The following is a 13,389-nucleotide window of genomic DNA, read 5'->3' on the forward strand; positions in this document are numbered from 1 at the left end:
CGAGTAAAACATAAATCTTCATAAAAGTCACTTAGGACAATTCATATTGATTTTAATGGTACAGGTTGAATTCCTGCATTTTGCAACCTTTGCAATATATTCCTGGGAACAGTGGAAGAAGAGAGAGTTGTGGGGTAGGGGAGCTAGAATAACTGAAAGGGAGGGAAGCAGAATCCTGAGATTTCCTAAGAGGATGCTTTGGGTTTTATCTTTAAAGGAAATATCCTTTCTCAAATGCAAGCATCTAAACTACTTCTACTATTCAGGAAGCATCTGAATTTACACAGTAAGTAATGAGGTAATGTCTTCAAGCAAAATAAATATGAAACAGCTTAGCGTTTCCACAATTTCTTTCTCTGAAGATGACACTACACAATAAGGTAGTGTCAGCTCTCAAGAACTGAGGAAGACAAACTTTTTGTTCATGCTGATTTGCACAGATTTAGCACAGCTGAAATTGTGCACCACAGCTATAGAGGGTCACACGTACTAGAGAATAAAGCATAAAATTGTAATCCCACCAGGAAACTGAATAGATTCAAATTCTGCCCTAATGAAACTGACACCAAATAACTCTCACCTAGTAAGCTAAAGATGAAACCTAATAGCCAAGAACCTAATTTATAGGCTAAGAGTGTCTCCTCAAAGCTCATATTTCTGTGACACTGCTTTTGTGAAACACAAGACTTGTGTTGTATAAGTAGGATTAGACCTATAGCCTTATTTCAGCAGACTCGTAGTTCTAAATAATATGGAGCTATTTCAAAGATCAGGCCCATAAGAAGTCCTACAAAGTTGTAATCAGATGCAGATGCTAAAATTTTCAAAGTTAAATCCCTTGTTACCAACTCTGGAAGGAGCCTTAAGTATTACAAATTAGTGCAATAAAATAAGAAAAGCTGCAGTTCTTGAAGGACACCATGTAGCTCTCATTTGGCAATAGAGGCATTTGCTATCCCACCTGGTTGTGAAGAAAAAAAATCTTGAAAATGGAATTTTAAAGACTGCAGCAGCAGCAGCAAACAAAACAAATCATGGAAAACAGAACCAGACTTTGTCCAAGTTGGTTTTAATTTCAAAATTCTTAAACCAATCTATATTTTGATGACTCATTAATTCTGGACAGATGGAGCTGGAAATGCCTAGTCTGGCACCAAAATGTTGGTTTTTTTTTTTTTTAAAAAAAGTCGCTGCTACACTACTACTTAAGGTTTGATCTGAAGATGTTCTAGATACCCACAAAACTGTAGACATTGAGCTTTCTCCATGGTACACTGCTTACTTAAATACTTAAATATATATTTCAAGAACCAATGTAAACTGAAAATGTTGGGTATAGTTATCATAATGCTGTAGGACAGGAAAAAAAGGATTTTTTTTACTGTTTTTTAATATATGTTTAATTAATCTGAGGGCTACTTGATTTATTTTTGACATAATCTCTTTCAAGTAAAGCCACAGAAACCACAAGGTATGTTATGCAGTGAAACAGTTTGGAAAAAGAGAGGTGAATACAATTACCTAGAGAGATAAAATAACAATTAGAAATAGATATAATGTGACATGTCAGCTTCTAGATGCTTCAGGTTTATGGAGACTGTCATAGGACTTTACAAACCAAAGTATCAGTGGGAAGTGCAGTACTAGAGGAGGGAATCAGAGCCAGTGCTGGGGACAATCCCAATGAGCAGAAGCAGTGCTAGCAGCAATGGCACTGGAGATCTGGGAACTGGGGTGCATCCCAGCAGGTGAAGAACAGAGTAAGTGCAGAGGAAACTTAGACAAAGTGAAAAATAGAAGAGTAAAGATGGTGATGGCAATTAAAACCACATAGAGTTGCAAAGCTATAAAAGTGGTATAAAGTGGTGCACAGAGGAAAAGTATATAAGAGGGCCCCTATCTCTCTTTCTGGAACGACGGAGCTGTCTGGCTGCTGAGTTTTTAAAGTCTTCAAGTTTAGAAAAAAATATGTTGAAAAACAGAGAGAAAAAGAACTTTGTCATGGATGGGAAGTAGTTTTTACTTATTGTTTTTATTTATTTATTAAGTGTTTGCTTTCACCTCAGAGATTAGAGCTGTGGTTTTACGGGCTGAACTATTTTAACAAAGAAATAACCAGTGAGCAGCTTCACACTGTAGTCATATCCTGTTCTAATGCATTGGAATCCTCAGCAGCAATTCCATACCATATTAGAAAAAAGAAATTTTACAGGTAAGGTACCTTTTCAAAGGTGAGACAGTGTGTGTGCGTGTAAAAGTGCCCATTGTCTAATCTGTAGGCATTGTTTTGCAAGTGTACCACACCTCAGTTTCCAGACATGCAAACTTAAAAAGAGTCACCTTTTTTTTTGCCATATGCTCAAGCAATGAGCAAGAGATACACATACAAACGAAGCAGTAAAAGTATCCCTTAGCACTACCTGCCAACACAAAACAGAAGGAAAGAGACGGACAAAGAAAGATAAGAAATAAGAGACAACATAAGCAAATAAAAAGACTGACTTGTAAAATCAAGAGATGAAGAAAGCTACTATATAAATCTACATATTACAAGGCAAGTTAATGCTACTCCTGAGGAGCTTTATTTACATGTTTGGCCTTTACATGCCAGCTAATCCTTCCAGCTGACCTTGACAGCAGTGTTTGCGTAATCTTTGAATAAGAATACGAACTGTTCTTTTAAATAGTATCTCCAGAATGGCTAGATGAGAGTTTTACAGGACCATTACACATGTAAAGGGCAGATTCCTCTTCCCACAGTGGGGGTGGGTAGCAGCCCCCTGTTCTTGGGCTACAAGACAAACAAGCACCCACTGTCTCTGAAGGGCTACAGCACTGCAACAAAGCTTTTGGCTCTCGGGTCATTGTGCCAGAGAGAATAGATACCAAATAGATATCAAACATTCTGCACAGCAACAAACTTATATCTCAGGAAGCTGGAATAAAATTACACATGGGAGTGTGCTGCAGACATGTTTTCACAAAGCATACTATAACTGAAATATTTCTGCATGTTGGAGGCAGCCAGGAGAACTGCAGCCCAAGCTCAAATCTGAATGTATATGTGATGCAAGCCAAAGAAGGCCATATAATACCTTTTTCTTCCAACACGATCAGGAGTAGAGCTTTGAGTTGGAAAAATCAATGTCAAAGCCCAAGTACTGTAAAAACAAAAACAAAACCCAAACAAACAAACACCCCCTCCTCCAAATGCCCCAACAAACAAGGAGAGCTATTATTACCAATTTAATGCTTTTCAAACTAACTCTGGAGCAGAGATCCAGGCAGAAGATAGAAAAACTTTAAAGTTTGGAAATTTAAAGATGCTCTAGTGGCTAAGGAAGCACTGCATAAAATACCTAATACAGAGATTAAAAAAATGTTAGTCAAAATTGCCAATAAATTGACTTTCAGGGATCTTAAAAGCTCACTCTGATAGTACAAAGCCGATGAACAGTGCATAGTTTTAACAAAAGGTAATAAGCCACAGCAAGTGGAAAGTTTTAGGTACAAAGCTTCTTTAACTGTTCATGGAATAATACATGAAAATCCAATCGTGTGAGAGTGCAGCCTATCCACACACAGTCAGTGCTGCTACCTGACTATAGTTCAAGTTTAAGTGAGCTAAAACCAGTTCAGGTTTAGCATATCACAGGCAATAGCACAAAGAAGTTTTGGTCTGCAACTTGTTTTCTCCAAATATCAATATGTGCAAGGGGTAGGTTTAGATCAATTATTCCTTTTCCAGCAAATTACTTTCTCTGTGATAACATCCAGAAGTGGAAAGACTAATTTTAGCTGGAAAGTCCACAGAATCTTAGAGAGTTACAGCCACAGTCATAGCTAATTTGAGGCAGAGAAAGTTAAAACACTGTCAAAATATAAATGCTTCCTTCAGCTGATTCATTAGTTTGCATATCATAACAAGGACTTTGTGTTCTTGGGTAAGGTTAGTGCCTCGAGGACATCCTGCAGATGTGTGCATTCCCAGTCCGAATTTCTTTAATTTGTTATGCAAACATCAATTCTTTTTAAATACTGCAAAAAGAAGGATTTTTTATTGCAGTTAAAACCCATCAGCATTAACAATAGCTGTTCCTGTGATGCTGCTTTTTAGGAGAAAGGAGGACACCATATTCTAAACAGATGTTTACCCATTAATGAGTGTTGTATTTCTCATTAGAAGAGGTTTAATTGGCAGACAAACCCTGAAACAGCTAGCAAGTAAACTCGGTAAGTCCTACTCCAAGCTAGGAGGCCTGGCATTTTTTGACACATTAACTATTTTTCCCCTCAAGGAAACTGTGAACTTTGAAAACCCCAAACAGTCTAAGAGCAGGAAAGTCTGAGGCCGGCTTATTTTTTTTACTTTTCCCTTTTTCCTTGTATGTGTGTATTTTAAAGGTATGGAGCAAGGGCAGAGCTAGCAGTGGAGGGCTATCTTTTAGCAGACTTCAGAAGGGATGAAATTAGAGGTGTTTTGCCTTAGAATGGCAGCTGTGGCAGCTCCCCTGCAAGCAAGGCAGTGCCCAGCTGCACTTTGGATTAAGCAAAACACTTTTGGTGGTCAACTTGTCCGTGTTATTTTATCCAGGGTGTCCCGCCGTGGGATTTTCCATTTCTCTGAGCTGGGGTAGGAGGGCAGGGGTGAGTTGACAGGCACCCAAGTGGGGGAAGAGGCGTCACAGGAGACTCCCACAACAGCCACCCAATTCCCTGTCCTCCCTCCCTTAAAACCCAGCCACTGGCTTGCTGGGGGGCACTCACAGCTCCCCACCACTCCTCCAAGATCCCAATAGGTGGGACAGGAGGGAGGAAGAGGAGCAAGGATTTCTTTGGTGGCCACCTGGGGGGTTGCTTCAAGCCAAGTGCTCTTATTTCTGCTTTGGGTCATGACCACAGAGGCCTTTTTGGCTTTTTGTTGAGGCACATGAGATGTAGCTCCCACCTGGTATTTAGATTCAGAAAAGCAGTGTGGACCAGGAGACAGATTCATCTCTTCCCAGTAGATTTCCTGAGGTTTCCAGATGGTTTTGGGAGCACTAAGAGCCATTGGTCTGTGGGTCCTGATCCATCTTCCTGGCCCACGTGAAGGGGAGAACTAAGATGGTTTGATTCTCTCAGGGATTAATATTGTGTCATTTGATGCTGTGCCTCTCAGCCTGACTGAAGGACCCTGTTTAAGTGCCCTGAGTATGGGACCATGTCCCCCAAGCTCTGACTTCAGAGCACCTTTGCCAGCTGCTCATACACCAGTGAAAACCAGAAAGACTCCTCCTGCGAGGTAGTGCCATACCTGGATGCTGCAAGCCATACTGGCCTTGTAGGCTTCATCCAGAGGGTTTCCAGGTTTCCAGATAATTTTCCAGGAAAATTAAAAGAACCCACAGCTACTGCCATGGTTTCTGCTCTTAAGACAGCCAAGCCTGAAATACCAGATGCTTGCTGTCCTGCTTTATCAGTCCTACCAGATACAAGCACAGTCAGCCAGTGATGGAGCAGAGGAGAATGCAAACAGTCCATACACCCAACCCTGACCTGTGTAATCGCTTTCCCTTTCTCCTTTTATTCTGTGGCCTTATGGACAATGATTTAACATTTCCTTCTAGAAGCAAGTGAAACAGTGGTGCTGCAATAAGCAGATGCTGGAAGAGTTCTGGCAGGAGTTTGACAGGAGAAGCCTGTGGTGTTAATGGCAAATCTGAAGAGGGAGGGTGGATGCAACGAGAACACTATGGAGATGCTTTAAGAAGTCACAGTGTGTTGCTGGACTTGCCTTATTCCTGCCTCAAGACCCACAAGTGGGACAATCCCCTTCTGGTACAACCCAACTTCCCACATGAAAACGAAATATTTCATTTCATACAGGGTATTTTAAGGATAAATCTGTTAAGTATTGTGCAACGCTCCCATTTTAGGAGAGGCATCTTCTATGCAGCAGAATTGTCATGGACAGACAGCATCCTGCCATATTTATGGTATCAAATAATGAGTTCCTGATCAGTGAACACTGTCCCAGTGAGGAGGTTTATTTAGTTTCGGAGGCAGTGAGCAGTGACAGACAGAAGCATGCACTGGGACAACTGTACACCAACAAGCCCAGCTAAATCCAATGTAAGTAGCCTTCATAGGACACCTTTATTTAGGGAATGATGTATAATTCACTGTTACCTATTTGTCTTCCCTCCTGTTTCTTGGTAGTCCAACTGCAGAAATACAGTGTTTGGCCAAAATTCCATACTTCTGTGAGTGATGGTAGGCTGTTTGCCATCTGTGCTGTACTCTGGGCTCTGGGTCTGACGTGGTACCAGGCTGGTCATCAATACATGTAGCTCACACTGGCTGCAGTTGTCCTTCCAAAGCAACTTCTGCAATTGTAAATAGCTGGAACATAAAAGCCATCTGGAAATCATCTTATCACCTCAGCTTAGGCAATTACCTGGATGTAATGACAGGTGTACCTATATATGTATCTATAGTGGTGCTACTGCCACTAAACCTTGTTGTGTTCAGGAATTGATTTTCACTTCCATTTTCATGAAAACTTTGCATAATTACACTTCTTATTATTAATTTTTCAGACAGTTTTGGGGGACAAATTTTTCATTAAGTCAAATTTAAATCCCATTCACAGGAAGGATTTAAGTTGGAAAGTTGGTATACAGGAAAGGAGTAGAAGGCAAGCTTAATATCACTAAATCTAGTGATAAAGAAACTTCTACATGAGGCTTGCTACTTTGCTATTTCAAAAATTCTGAATGAGTAAGGACAGGCAGAAAAACTACCATATCATTTACATATGATAAGGATATACCTTATATACCAAACACTGGTCTCCTAAAATTGTGTACCTAAATGCAAGAGAAGTAGAAAATCCTAATAAGCATGAATAAAGGGAAGACTTCCTGTATTTCTTTTTGTAACTCAAGCATGTGCTCAAACAGCTATTCTTTTGCATTGTGAATAATTAATAATATTCTTCCAATGCTGTAAGAAAAAAAAAAAATTAAAGACTCCTTGGACATGGCACAGCAAGAAGAGTGCAGCCTTGTACCTTGTGAAATTGATCCTAAACAGATCAGGCATAAATAGGAATTGGACCCTTACCACTGTCACCCAGCAGTACCCTTCCTCTGCCACAAGGCTGGCATGGCACTGAGGTAAGCCCAGCACTGAGATGCACTCTCCTTTCTTCACTAGTGGATCACTATTGTTCCAAAACACTGACCTTTCTCTGTCTAAAAAAGTTTTTGTTTTGTGGTGCAGGCTCCCGAGGCACCAGACTAATCAGAATGGCTCTAACTGTGGCTCACAAGACACCTTATCCTTCATATTCCTCTTCTGACAGTTGATAATTGGTCTTTTAAAATGCAAAGTCATTCTGCAGTCTGTGCCCTAGAGTATCAAACAGTCTCCTGGGTTGGGAGCTCCCGTTGCTCCACTGCTGTTCCTTTGATGTATCTCTGGGAATCAGCATGCTGGGCTCTTTCAAACTTGAGTTCCCAAACACATTTTCAGTTCAGAAGGGAAACAGGGTGGTTGTCTTCCCATGAAGACTAAATGCTTTGAGGAGAAGCATATTATAAAAACTATAGACATATTAGGTGTTTATTGGCAGACAGAGCCAGTAGTGTTTTTTTGTGGGAAGTGTAGTACACAGAGGTATTAGACAATCCTGGGACTTTGGGGTGTCTTCGTTTACAAACCACATCTCAAAAAGAGGTAAGAGTTGTTTCCCTCTCATTGTTCTTTTTCTCTTCAGTCCTTCTCTCCCATCTTCTTCCCCTAAGATACAAACATCCAAGGAACACATCATACGCTCCTGAAAATGACTTTAAAATAACAGGACAAGCCAGCTGTTAGTCAACATACTCATTAGACGTGCTACAGTGCTCAAGAGCTGATTTAGAAATAAAACCCCATGCACAAGTCAGCTAGCCACATAATGAGATAGAAGCAGGGCTTTAAGTTAAACACAGCTCAACGCTTTTAGGTGTAGGACAGGAAAAAAACCCTTCTTTCTGTTTGTAAAAACTGTGTTCCCAATCTTTTTCTTCCCGTGGGAAGCGAGTTACAGTACTATACTGTAACAGGTCAGCACTACAGCCAGGTAATGACAATGCAAAGGCAATTTTCCTCTAAGAAAATATCGTTCCCTGCATCTCTGTGAAACTACAGTATCCAAGGGACACAAACTCTCATATCAATATACTGTCATTTAATTCAAGAAGGGTCTGATGGGCCTGACACAGCCCCCACCATAGTCTTTCCTATTAATTCAAGAGCTTGCCTTTAGAAAAACACTTACTGTAGCATTTTGAACCCTGTCTGTATTATTATAAGGCAAGACAGAGTATGATTGTCTTTCAGTTAATGATGTGGCAGGGGGTGGCTTTTTGCCAGGTTTAGGTTAGATTCCTTTTAACTTGCAGCCTTTAAGATCCACCTGGACAAGCAATAATTAAAGGGAATAGCAAATTAAGTGTATTAGGAAGGGGAAATGATTTACTAACCAGGGGAAGAAATAATTTATTAGAAAAGAAAACTTTTCCTTTAAGCTGAGAGAGTCAAATTACCTCTTTCACAAATCATTTGCTCTCTTGTTGGTAACTCAACTTTTAGCTTTTCCTGCTCCACATACAGCCTCCTGACCCACAAGTCTGCAGCTATTTCTTTCCCTGGGGCACTGTTCCGTGGCACACAGGGCCCATCCTGAAATGCACTTTCTGTTTCAGCTCAAGAAGACTTTCATTTTCCCTGCAAAACTATTTCTGGGACAGGGTGGAGGGCTGGAGAAGACATCTGGGGAAGGCATTTTTGGACATACTCTACATGCTCTCCAGTAACAAAAGTAGTGACAGACACCCAGATAAAGCAGTCTGATGGAGAGGACTCCCCTGAGGCTTCTGTTCATGCACCAAGCCAAAAATACAGAGTTTAACTCAATTGACTGAAGCTGAGACTGAAGAAGTCACAAATCAAATGGGAGGCAGAGCTGTTGTACATTTCTATCAGATGAGCAAGCAAGAGTAATATTCAAGTAATCCTAATTACTGTTTATTTCTTTAAAAACATTTTTTTAATGTATTATTGGACCATAGTTATAAATGAGACCCCAGTGTCCATAACAATTACTAACCCCCATGTTTATTAAAATTCAGTCACAGTGGCACAACATAGCATGCAATTATAAACACAAAACAGATGCAATACCATCTTCTCTATAGTCAGCGAAGTTTGCAATCTGCAAAACCATGGAAATTTGTGTCCTTGATTTAATGGTTTAAAATGCAGGAAAGCTGTTTACATTTACTGTCAAAATGTTTGCATTACATATGCTCACTGCCCCTGTAGTGGAAATATTTTTCCACTAACATTGCAGAATAAGCACAAAATGAAGATGCACCACTCTTACTAACAAAGTGCTGGCATAATGCAGTTTCACCTCTGCTAAAACATTTGTTAGTGACTCATCACACTGCGCTATTTGTTCCCTTTACCTTGGATCCACTTCCTGAGAAATTTAGTGTTATGCACATATTTTCAACACTTCACTGATCAGATGGCCTGCTGTACAGAACTACAGTCATTGTTTCTATGTTTTATAAGCATTAGCAATACAGATATATTTTTAAACCCTTTATTGCAAACTTTAGATTGCTCAACTAAATATGGAAAAGGTGCAGACACCTGCCCTGACACACATTTAGTAAGTAAGGTAAGTAGGTAAGCTGGACGTTACAAATTCTATCTTCAGTGTAAAGGTGATGATTTTCAAGTGTTTGTAATCTGAAATCAGAACAGATTTAGGAATGCAAGTCTCAAGGAGAACCAGTAGCATTTTTTAGATCTCCAGCTAAGACATCAGTGAACATGCATTGCAGACATGTAATATTCTGCTACCAGAAAGTCTTTTCAGTGCATCTCTGAACACATAGACACAGTGTTGGTAATGTTCAAGTTAATTGCTATGAAAACCGTAGTTTCTCACAAGTCTGCAAAAATTAATTTAATTTACACTGGCACTGTACAGACTTGCCTATCTTTTCTCATGTTTTCCCCAGTTTCTGTGGGAGTATTCCCAAGATAAAGCCCATGTGCAGACCCAACATCAAGGTCATAGTGTTTTATACTATCTGTAGAGCATGATTCAGATGCTGTTACTATGTGGCGAATTGCAAATAGTTTCTCTCTCCAGATAAGCAACTGCTGTACCAGTACGACACAAAGGGCAGGTATATTCCATTCAAATCATAGCAGGTTCATTTCTTTTTTGTTAACTGTCCTATAGCAGGATTTTCTGATATGTTTGATACAACTTAGGCAACTAAATAAAATGTAAATAAAATACATAGCAATTATGAAATACTATGCAAGAGTTACCCACTGTTAAACCTTATCAAGAAAAGTACATTATTTAGTCAAACAAGCACACTGTGAAGGATTTTTTTGCAGGCTTTTTTGCTTAGGTTTTTTTTTTACTGTATAGTTTCTTTGTTTTTAAAGAAAGAGAAAATGACATATCTGAGCATGTCAAGTGAATTCTGTAGATATTTTGGCTGCACTAAAGGCTTCTCTTGACTCTGATAAAAAAGTTTGTTGTCAAGAATATTTACTAACACATTCTCAAGAGCCATCCTGCAGCCGGCCAGCATCTGTTAACAACAATTTCCCTTTGGTAAGTGCAAAAAAATAAAGCAAACAGTAATTTTTCCTAGTTAGGGAAATACTGAATGACTGGAAAAATCTTTCCCTACCTGGTTCAACCTTGCAAAAACAGGGTTTTCTCCCTGCAGCTTCAAAAATTTACATTTAATTTTAGAGGCTTGCTTGTACTACAACAATCTGGCATTACAACATGCTTAAAATGTATTATCCCAATCACTCAAAGTACAAGATGGCTAGGATAAGGGAATTGTTGTTATCCACACATGGACAGCAACATGGATTTCTTCCACAACTCTGTTTAACAGGAATGAATCAGGATTTCTGTCTTTACAACTGGGCATCCACACTCTGTGTTTTCACTGTGAACAGATTCAGCGAAAAACTTTAATCTGCTCCTCGTGGGATGGAACAGAATATTTTGGAGACTCTTATACTCCATTTCTGAGGGTGTCTAAACAATGCTCAAACACATGCATATGCAAAAATGCAATTTTTTCCTGTTTGCTGATGCTCACATTACATGAAGATGGCATATTTGCAATATTGAATTGCACATACACTCAGAGTAACATACTTTAACATGCTAAAAATGCAACCCCCAAAGATAAACCTACTGAAATCAATTTTCAGCTGCTCAAACTGACTCCAAAAGTTAGTTCTACATCCAAGTGAGCTATTCTCTGCCCTGACTGCCTTGTGACATTGGTGGTGGAACAGACTAGGGTGTTTCCAGGATGTTTTTATTTCTCCGGTATTCAATTGTTCAAGACAGTCTCTGAAAGAGAAAATATCATTTTTCGGAAAATTATTCACTCATGTCTCATACTGAGATGTCCTAAATTATAGTACAAGCCGGGGATTACTATGTGAGAGCAATTTTAAATTAATCACCTTCTGACAGATCACAAACAGCCCTTTTCCTACAGTGCATGCCTACTTTCTATTTGTGACATTTGTTTACTCAAAGCTTTTTCTCCTAAATATTGCAAGATGCAGGGAGACAGTAAAAAAGCATGGGTAATGTCTAAGGAGACCTGCACAAAAGTCTAAGATGAAAGCTAATTGGTTTGCAGTTTTGCTATGAATTCAAAACTTAGAGTAGGGTCACTAATTCTGTGGCCTTTCAACTACTCTCAGGGTGATTTATGGTTTGTGCTGAAATGCTATAGCAGACTTAATGGTTTTGCATGGTTGAAGCATGAAATAGGGTGTAACTTGAGTTGTTTCCACTGGATGTAGGTTTGTGTTCGAGAAAGTTTTGGAGTACAAAATTTCAGCCAAATTGGTTAATTATGAAACCTATATTTTCATAAGAATTTGGGAGGGGGAAAAAAAAAAAAAAGGAAAAAGTCTAATTAATGTTTTTCTGCAAAAGCTGCAAAACTCATCTACATCAAAATACTTAGATTTATACTGTTTTTATTTAACTGGCCATTCTAAAAGTAATCCAAAAACATCAAAGGCAAAGTCCTTGCATTATAGTGACATGCAAAATAGCTTAGTCTTGTTGTCTACAGTTCGATGGTTACAGGACATTCCTTATGAGGAGTGCTGTGAGTTCAAGCACTTTCTGGAGTTCAAGTGCATAAACTTTGGAAAGTTTCAAGTTTTGACTGCTACTCATTCAGCAGTGTGAAGCTACAAGCTGCAGACTGCGTCCTAAATCCAAGAAGCAGACAGCATATGAGATTTCAGAGAGCTCTGGAATATTAAAAACCTTTCAGCTCAGTAGCTGGACTTCATTCACAGCTATGAACCCTAGGAATATTCTACTCATTATGAGGTGCTGCAACACTTAGTGTAGTAAGAATAAGACCTTTTGTTAGTTTGGACCTTGCTTCTCAGGTTGTTCTCAGCTTTTACCTAAACAAAAAAATCTTTTAATGCCCTCATTTGCAGAGTAGTAAGTCATGTGTAGCCCTATTCTCACCCACTTCACATCCTTCCCTCCTTTCCACGATTCTCGAGGAATACAAGACTTTTCAAGAAAAAAAGAATTAAAAATAACAGACTCAAATTCAATTGAGTTCTGGGGATATAGAACTCAACTGAATTTCCTTGGTAACTTCATATAAATCCGTTTCAGTAGTTGGAAAGTTCCATGGCATTTACCTATGTACATATCCCTGAAGGCTTTACGTACAGACATCCTAAGGTGATGCAGGCAGGGTTTAAAAGCAGTATTTCTCCCTCTTTCACTGCAAATAGAGATCAAAAATGTTGCTTTCACATCTCCATCCCAACAGTCTCCTCAAAACTCCAATTGAAAAACTTTAGAACAGAAATATCATGATTTTTCCTTCTCTGTCAGTCTAGTCTATATGTGGCCAATATTGCGTTTCTTAGGAAACCAAAATGTACAATCCCTCTGTAAAATAACAAGGAAGATAAATTTTTGCATTTCATATGTTTAGGTACATTAATAAATAAAAGTCCATCTGTAATGCCCAGACAGAGTGGTTTTTACACTGTAATCCAATTTACTGTTACCCTTGAAAGTTAGAGCTTGTTAAAATCCTTAAAGTTTGCTGAATCCAGACTATAATCAAACTCTAGCCATACTCATGCTTCACTGATATATGAAGAAGTAAGTCCTCAAAATAATAATTCCTTTCCTTTTCTCACATCAAAAAAAGTGAGATAATTGACATAAGCAACCCAGCACTTTGGAGAACAGAATCTGTGAATGGTAAAAAACAATAAGTGGAGAGCCAGAAAAGA

This window comes from Myiozetetes cayanensis, unplaced genomic scaffold (genome assembly GCF_022539395.1).
Source record: "Myiozetetes cayanensis isolate MyiCay16 unplaced genomic scaffold, myiCay2020 scf1, whole genome shotgun sequence".
Classification (NCBI taxonomy): domain Eukaryota; kingdom Metazoa; phylum Chordata; class Aves; order Passeriformes; family Tyrannidae; genus Myiozetetes; species Myiozetetes cayanensis.